Source organism: Dasypus novemcinctus, unplaced genomic scaffold (genome assembly GCF_030445035.2).
Source record: "Dasypus novemcinctus isolate mDasNov1 unplaced genomic scaffold, mDasNov1.1.hap2 H_3, whole genome shotgun sequence".
Classification (NCBI taxonomy): domain Eukaryota; kingdom Metazoa; phylum Chordata; class Mammalia; order Cingulata; family Dasypodidae; genus Dasypus; species Dasypus novemcinctus.
Genome location: NW_026688140.1, coordinates 377,919 through 387,411, shown reverse-complemented (window position 1 = coordinate 387,411; position 9,493 = coordinate 377,919). Strand labels below are relative to the sequence as shown.

At 39.0% G+C, this 9,493-nt stretch overlaps 1 non-coding gene across 1 annotated transcript; it reads left to right on the top strand.

Moving 5' to 3' along the window:
• Nucleotides 1–9,066: 9,066 nt before the first annotated feature.
• Nucleotides 9,067–9,173, top strand: LOC111761463 (U6 spliceosomal RNA). The gene has a single exon (XR_002794825.1). It is a non-coding gene; the product is annotated as a U6 spliceosomal RNA (small nuclear RNA).
• Nucleotides 9,174–9,493: the final 320 nt, after the last annotated feature.

Sequence of the window (9,493 nt, the reverse complement as noted above, 5' to 3'; positions counted from 1 at the left end):
GGTGTTTTCTGATTTTCAGTCTCGACCTTTGAATTTTACTGATATTGTCAGTCTCCTCGAGGACAGAGACTGGATTTTATTTTCTCTGAATCTCCAGAACCCAGGCTAGAGTGGCGTTCACTTAGTTATTTCCTTAAAGAGCTTTCAGTCAGTAAATAAATGCATGTGTTAAGGAAACATACTCCCAAAGTTTTCCTAACATGCAATCGAAATGTAGACGAGAAGAGGAGGGACTCCACCTTTGAACAGATACAATTGCAAATAAGAGTTTCAGCAAATGCTTCTGCGGTGCTTATAAAATCCAAGGGATGGTCCTAAATGCTTTACATATGTTAAGTCATTTAGTCACCATAACGACTCCTTGTGGTGAGTTACTACTATTATTCCCATTTTGTCAACGAGGAAACGAAACAGGTTTAGTTGAAACAACTTTCCACAGGCATACAGTTTATAAATCATGAAGTTGGGTTTTGAACCCAGGCCTCAAGCTCCTACCTAACCCAAAGGCGAGTCCAATAACCAATATGCAATATTGCTTCTAATAGAAGAAATCTTGGTTTTGGAGTAATGTCAACAAAGAGCATTATTTCACAGTAATAATTACCAATACATATCATTTCCTTTGGGATTAACTTTCTCTTATTTCCATAAAGTTTGTAATAATTTATGCCAATAAATTTAGTGGCTTAAAATAAATGTAGATGACAAAAAACACTACAAAAAAAAGAAACACTACAAATCATGTAATACTATGAAATGAATGTAAGTTAATTTTTTGTAAGTGTTTTCTTGGGTGGAAAACTTGTAATGCAGATTTTGGATATTAAAAGGAACCTTGAAGAACAGCAGAGTGAAGGAAGGTGCTATATTTTAGGTAGGTTAGAATTGTATAAAATCTATGAAATAGCAGTTCTATGAATTATGAATTAAGACTTTCCAAAACTTTTTCATCTTCTAGAAATACTTTATTTGAAGACAATAGAAGGCTTAAAACATAAATTGGAAGTGGTTGTGCAGCCCTGGAGATAGTGGGTGGGGTGTAGGGACTGACTGCTAAATATGTGTAGGTATTTTTTAGGGGGTGATGAAATCATTTGGAACTAAATAGAGGAGGTAATTGCACACCATTGTGAATGTACTAAATGCAACTGAATTGAACATTTTAAATGGTTTCTTTTATAATATGTGAATTCACCCAAATTAAATAAAAGGAAAAGAAAACATAAATTAGGAAATTTACATTGTATTTAAGAAAGTTTTTTTGAAAGACAGTCATTAGAATAAGACAAAGCTGTTTTAAAGATTGCTTCCTCTTTCAGCATTCAATTGTTAAATCATTTCATCCACACTTTTTAAGAATGTTTTGAAAATTTTGCCGTAAAACCCAGACTGACTTTGTAGAAGGATGACCCCGTTTACAACTGTAACCATGTGAAAACTATTTAAACTCAATTCCAGTTTTAGCCAAGTGTAAAGCAAAGAACTAGTAAAACTCTAAAATATACTTTTGTTATATTATACAATTAATTTATCATTTTGCTCCAATGGGCTGCAGTAGGGTTGCCATTGGGATTCATTTGCATTTCAGGAAGCCGGTATTGGTAGAAGTTAAAGAAAATGGACTCTGATATTAAGATGTAACAGATTTAATTGTATAACACAATTAAAATTGTCTTGTCTCCTGGCTGAGTCTCCCTGTGGAATTACATGTTTAAAAATAAAGCCCAACCCTCAAAGCCAGTCAAAAGTCACTGGAATCTTATGAACCATGTCCCAGTGTATCTAATTGAAAAGCCTCAGGCACGTCTCTACACTTTTCTACTAATCCTTATATTTCAATCTCTCCAGCTGCTGCAAGGCCCTTCAGTTGCTCTCCCTTAACCCTTAACCTGACCGCCTATTAATACATAATTATTTGCCACTTTTCCCTCTTGGTCTTTCCTTTCTACCATCAATGCTTTTTTCAAATTAAAATTAACCAATTGCTCTAAACCTGCTTTTAGCAAGTGTTCATCTAACTGTATCCCTTAACCTGATGCTGCACATCAAAAGCCCAAGGCGTGCTGGAAACCTGGCTGCTCCCCTGAAGGCAGAGGAGAAAGCAGAGGGCTGACAGCCCCTTCGCTTAGCTCCGTCAGCCTTCAAGTGTCTCCAGGCCAGGCCCTGTGTGTTTATACTGAGCCTGCCTGCAGCAGTAAACTCAAGCAGTACATTATTCATTACTGAATAATTTTATGCTGCAATTTAATTGCTAAATGGGACAAGACACAACTGTTCTAGCACTTCTACTGGGCTGAGTTCCTTGCAAATGGAAGCGTAGAACAAATAAAGTTGAATAATCACCTTGGTCTGTCCATTACGGTGAAAACTGTTTCTATGTTTGTTGCTTTGGGTTCTTTGTTTGTGTTTATTTGTGGAAAAAGAAAGCAAACACTAATTGGAAAGTCAATTGTTACTCTGCTCACAAATGAATAATCTGAGATGCATAATAACATATCTTTTTTTCTCTTAAGATTTATTTATTTAACCCTCCCCCCACCCCGCTGCTTGCTGTCTGCCCTCTGTGTCCATTCACTGCGCGTTCTTCTGTGTCTGCTTGTTTCCCTTCGTTGTGTCATCTTGCCGCACCAGCGCTCCATGCAGCTGGCCATCAGCTCTCCGCAGGCGCGGGCCAGCCTTCCTTCACAGGGACCCGAACCCAGGGCCTCCCATATGGTAGACGGGCGCCCAATCCCTTGAGTCACCTCCGCGGCCCAACTTACCTGTCTTACTTTCTTCTTTGGTGACTAATGGAGTTCCTTGCGTCGTGGGAATGGTCGCATCGTGCCTCTGTGTGCTATTAGCAAAGGCTCTGCCAGCGGGCTGGAAAGCAGGGTTTCCTATTGCAGTGAAAGCCGCAGCTTTTGTTTGAACCCCAGGAGTTTCGCAGAAAGGCAACTCTTTCTAGAGGGCAAAACCTGAATGGCCTGAATGGGTTCATACTTCTAAAAAGGCTTACTGGAAAAGGAAAGTCCCGTTCATAGTCCTCGTGGAGAGGGCTCTGTCTGGCCTGGGCCTGCCGGTGGCGCTGCCTGGCACGTGAACTGGAGAAGCACACCATGAGGGACGTGCCATCCCCGGGGGCGCTGCTGACGCCAAAGGCGCTTGCCACAGGGCCCTGGGGAGAGCACGGCAGGCGCCCCGCAATCCAGTGACACCCACGGGAATGGGCTAGTGTAAAACATCATCTTTTTGCTTTTGGGGATTCACAAAATTCAAACTGCCACAGGTAGCTTTGGGGAGCCCTGTATTTTATGCACGCTTTTTCCAGTAAACCCATACTTACGTAATTTTTAAAAATCAGTCTCATTTTGAGGGGCATGTATTTCCTGGCTGTGTGTACTATTGGATACATAATAGCATCTTTAAAATTTTAAATGAAATATTAGTTTGCAAATTAGATAAAAATTAATATGCTTTGAAAACTACAATAAACAATTGTGTTTTTGTACGATGCATGCAGTACATGACCTTATGATGAGCACTAGATTTTATCATGCTAAATGTCTTTCCTTGACTGACTTTACATTCTAATCTAGTCCTTGACAGATTGACTGAGGGCAAATAAACGAGCTGCATTTGGTTTTGTGGTTTAGCAGGCATCATTCAGTTTGTGCCCCCAAGAACTCTTTCAGGCCAAGGTAAAAAATTTCTAATATCTGCTCCTGATCTTCTCACAAACTGACTCAATAGCTTTGGTTCAGGCACCTACTCTTTCACATCTTTACTGAAGATCTTTTTTCTTCATGCAGCTACAGTGCATTTTCTGTTTGCCTTTCTTTTCCACCTGCGGAACTCTCTTTAGCATCTGTTGTCTGGTTGGCCAGGGTTTATTTATCAGAGAATATCTTAATCTCTCCCTCGTTTTTGAAAGACAGTTTTGTCAGATAACTGGATGTAGAACCCATGGTTAGCAATCTTTTTGCTTTCAGCACTTTAAATGTCATCCCACAGCCTTCTTGTCACCAGGAGAAATTGAGCCTTAATCTTATTGAGGCTTTCTCATGTGTGACATGTTGCTACTCTCTTGCAATTTTCAGAATTCTATCTTTGGCATTCCAGTTTGATTATAATATGCCGTGGCATGGGTCTGCTTGGGTTTATTGTGTTTGGAATTTGTGGAGCATCTTGGAGGTATATATTTATGTCTTTCATTAAATTTAGGGCATTTCCAAGCACTATTTCTTTGAAAATTCCCTCTACACCTTTCTCTCTCTCCTCTTTCTGGGACTCCCACGATGTGCGTATTTAGCTGCTTGATGGTGTCCCGCAGTTTCCTCAGGGTCTACTCACTTCTTTCTTTTTCCCTTTTGGCCCCCAGACTGGATGACTTCAATCGTCTTAGTTTCAAATTCACATACTCTTTCTTTTGCTAGCTCCAATCTTCAGTTAAAAAATCTAGGGAATTTTTTATTTCAGTAACTGTGGTCTTGAGCTCTGTTTCATTCCTTTTCATAGTTTCCACATTGATATTGATATCCTGTTTCCCATAGTTCCTTTAGTTCTTTGTCCAGGGTTTCCTGTATCTCTTTGAGCAGATTTAAGATTGTTTTTTTGGAAATCTTTGCTGGTATGTCCCAGATCCGGTCCACCTCACTGAAGGTTTTTAATGCTTTGTTTCATGACTTCTTTCATTCTGTGTTAAGTAATCTTTTATTGAAACCTGGATATTTTCGCATTTTAGTGTGTGAATGCCAGAATTTAGACTCTAAGGCAGATGCTTAAGCTTGTATCCAGATTATGTTATGAGAGAGCTTTCCTTGATTATCAAGAGCAAACAAGAATGTTTGTATGGTGTATTTGTCACAAGTAATGAACAAACACTGATATGTTACTATTAACTAAACTCCACTCAGCTCAGATTTCACTAATTTTCCTTAATGTCCCATTCTTGTTTCAGGATGCCATCAAGACATCACTTTACATTTAGTTGTTATGTGCTCTTAATCTTCTCTTGTTTGTGACAGTTTCTCACAGAATTGAGGAGTATAATCAGATATTTTGCAAATGTTCTTCAAGTTTGGTTTCTCTGATTTTTTTTCATGGTTAGACAGGGGAAGTTTTGCCAGGTTTCTTCAATGACAAGTTAATTTATTTCCTTGCCCAATCTTTTCCACACTCTCTTTTGGAAGCAAGTCATTCAGTGAAGTCCACACAAAAAGACAGATTATATTATTTTTAAAGAGGGCAGTGACACAACATAACTATCATTTAAGGTAGGTAATTCTAGTATAAGTTTATAAATATTAAAAAAAAAATTGTTTCTGCAGGATTCTACTATTTGAATCATAGTTGTATGGTCTGGTCACCATTAGAAATTGCATGTTTGACAATTGTTCTACTGACATATCTACAAATAGTTGATTCAAACAAGATAAATCATATTTATCAATGAATAATCATTTAATATTCCAATCTGCAGTCAATCGTGGTGATGATTTACATTTGACCTAAATCTAAGGGTATTTATGATCATATACATTCTTAATCCTGATTTTAACTAAACAAATGATACATAATTGTTGGCTAAAATCACAGCTCTTGATCTGCTACCAGATATCTCTGACATTTGTTTTCTCTAAATCTTTCGCATGTGATAAAATAATGGAATTATTGAAAGTACTCAATTCTTGATTTTCTTTTTAAATTAACTTCTAGGTCATTTTACCTTTGCTCTCTGCTTTACAGTCAATTATTAGGCTTGGCAATGCAAGTGAGTATTGAGGAGATACATTTTCTTTGTAGACAGACAAAGGAAGCCTGCATTATAATTCTGATACTATTAGTAATATTTATTTATTTTATTGACTTTGTAATAATATTACATTAAAAATATATATATATGTGAGGTCCCATTCAACCCCACCCCCCCACCCCCCCTCTCCCCCCCCAACAACACTCGTTCCCATCATCATGACACATCCATTAGATTTGGTAAGTACATCTTTGGGCACCTCTGCACCTCATAGACAATGGTCCACATCATGGCCCATACTCTCCTCCATTCCATCCAGTGGGCCCTGAGGATTTACAATGTCCGGTGATTACCTCTGAGGCACCATCCAGGGCAGCTCCATGTCCCAAAGACGCCTCCACCTCTCATCTCTTCCTGCCTTTCCCCATACCCATCGTACCATATCCACTTTTCCCAATCCAATGCCACCTCTTCTATGTGGACATTGGATTGGTTGTGTCCATTGCACCTCTATGTCAAGAGGAGGCTCAGATTCCACATGGATGCTGGATGCAATCCTCCCATTTTCAGTTGTAATCACTCTAGGCTCCATGGTGTGGTGGTTGTCCTTCTTCAACTCCATCTTAGCTGAGTGTGGTAAGTCCAATAAATCAGACTGTAGGTGCTGGAGTCTGTTGAGGCTCAGGACCTGGCTATCACATTGTCAGTCCAGAGATTCAAATCCCCTAAATATATCTTAAACCCCAACATTAACTGCACCTCCAGCACATTAGCATGAAAGTCTTATGAAGGGAGATCCCATCTGAGTCCAGATTCATCACACATAAACACCATTTCCAAAGAGGGGCCATCTGCCCTGGTAGTTAACCCCATCGGCCATGGCCATAACTCTCATGGGTCTCTTTAGCCTTCAAAGGAACCAATATCTGGGGGTTGTATCTGCTTTATCTGTCTCTCTGACTCTGCTCAGTTGTGCATGAGGGCAATCCTTCTGCCAGCCTCCAGACTCTTTTTTAGAAACTCGTAGCCATATAAACTCATTTCTCCTTTCCATTTCCCCCTTACTTTAGGTCAAACAGCATTTTAAAGTCATGTTATTTTATGTAGACATGGATATTCTGCTGATCCGCATTGAACCTTCCGTATAAGGTCCTTTTCCAGTTGCATCATCAGTTGGTAGTTGATAGTGGTCCCTCGTTGCCAGGGAGGCTCATCCCCGGGTGTCATGTCCCACGCTGGAGGGAAGGCATTGCATTTACATGCTGAGTTTGGCTTCGAGACTGGCCACATTTGAGTAACATGAAGGCTGACAGGAGGAAATTCCCAGGCACAATGTTGCTCTAGGCCTTGTTCTTATTTTAGGTTTATCAGCTCACAAGCATAGTCATTAGCATCAGGGGCTCACTATTGAACCCTCACTCCCTCCCGGTCCCCGCCGCTGTACCTGGGAGACTGTCGCTGCTCCCCTAGGGACCACGACAGAGCACCACTGGCCAGGAACACAGTACCCCCCCTGCTGTGGTTTTTAATTGTTGCCACTATGAGTATATCCAATCATTACCATGCACCCTGGACATATGTTCTGTACAGCTCCCTGTCAGCCATATATCACCTGTCATTGGTATCCCATACCAGTATCCCTCCATTGCCATTGTTGAAACACTCTGTGATCCAGAACTCCCCGAAATTTGAAGCCCAATATAATGTCATGGTCCCTTACTAGGGAATGGCATATAGCGATGGGTTTAAAGGATAGATAAGGAACTTGGATAAAGTTAGATAAAGAACTTAGATAAAGAATGTTGATTTGAAAAAATTCCACATCCTATCCTTTTTTTTTTTTCCCCCCCCCCCCCTAATTATTCAGCATTTCTTCACAGGAGTCCTAGACCACAGCAATGCATATATATAATATACAGCACTCCCACACATCCACCAGAAAACCTTTTCCCTTCCACAGTGATACTCTTACGCCCTATTCATATCATATTTACTTAAGGTGATGTACAGAGTCTGAGATAGTAGCTTTCTAACAAGGTAACATCTGTGCTTACATTATGGTGCATACTTTAGGATACACAGTTCTTTACATTTTTAGTTATCCTATGTTTTACATTATGGTTTACATTATCAGTCTGTCATCTCCTTTATGTTATGGTGTAATATTACATGTTTTATATCCATCCTTGTAATATTTAAACCGGCATTAACAGCTCAGTCATTTTTTGTTCTTGCTGAGTTGAGCTCACCACAGATTTTCAGGTGAATTATTTTCCAAGGGAGATTCTGAAAGAGTAATTTAACTGACTTTTTGAAAAGTATCTATTCTATTTCTCAACATGCACGTACATATTATTATTTAAGAAACACAAAATACCTTCTATTGTTCAATATGCCACAAACCAATATTTAAAAATAAGCAGGTGATAGCTGTGATTAAAAAGGAGCTGCCGTGTGGGAGGAGTAGCACTTTAAGGTATCAGTCATTAATGTGTTATGTTAATTGTTTAGGCTGTTAGCTAGTCAATGGATCTATAATTCGAGAAGATGAGATGCAAACATTTTCAAAATGGAGGAAGGGAAGGATTCTCCTTCAGGAAGCAAGACAAGGCTCAGAACTCACTGTGGGACCACGGACTGAGTTCATCGGAAATTGATGCAAGGATGGTTGAAGCCCAAGATCCTGGATTAAAAAGGGAATGAAGAGGAAGATAAGATGTTTCTGAAATAATTTTGTATGGAAATATCTCTGACAGGTATTTTAATGAACACAAAAGCATACAGTTCATCAAGCGGTTGTGAATATGTCTGCTGGCAGATTATACAGGTAATACACCGATACACTTTTTTAAGTGTGTGTGATTAATTGAATGAAATCTAGGGTTTTGACTTTAGTCAGAAAATATAACTATAAATATATATTTATATTTATCTATAGTCATAAAATATAACATATAACTAAATATATATAATATGAAATGAGAAAGATATGACATAATCAGCACATGTAAAATAGACTTAGGAATTTCATCCACAAGAGACCTGACTTGAGACAAAGATGTAAATAGAACTCCCAATGAAAGCACACCTTTCTGCTATCTCTTACATAAGTCCACTGCCCAGAGTGGGATCCCATTTACTTCAGTTGGTCAGAGAATGCCTGTGCTGTATCACACTGTGGTAACCATACTTTACCATGGACATAGAATGATGTCTAGAATGGAGAGGGCACTAAAAACTATATCAATGCCCTATCCGAAAGTCCTCAATTTTCCTGAGATCAACAGAAAGTTATGGACATGTTGACATATTTCCACCTAGAGATGACTTCTGTGCTTGCTTTGGCAGTACATATACTAAAATTGGAACGATACAGAGAAGATTAGCATGGCGCCTACACAATGGTGACATGCAAATTTGTGAAGCATTCCATATTTTTTATATATTCATCTGATATTTGACAAGGTCACCAAGTCCACTCAACTAGGAGAGAATGGTCTTTTCAACAAATGGTGCTTGGAGAACCGGATATCTATATGCAAAATAATGAGAGAAGAATACCATCTCACACCTTATACAAAAATCAACTCAGGATTGATCAAAGATCTAAATATAAGTATCAAGGCCCATAAAGACCTTGGAAGACAACATAGGGAAGCATCTACAGGAACTTGTAATAGGAAATGGCTGCATGAACTTCACTCCCAAAGCATGAGCAGTAAAAGAAAAATTAGGTAATGGGAACTCCTCAAAATTAAA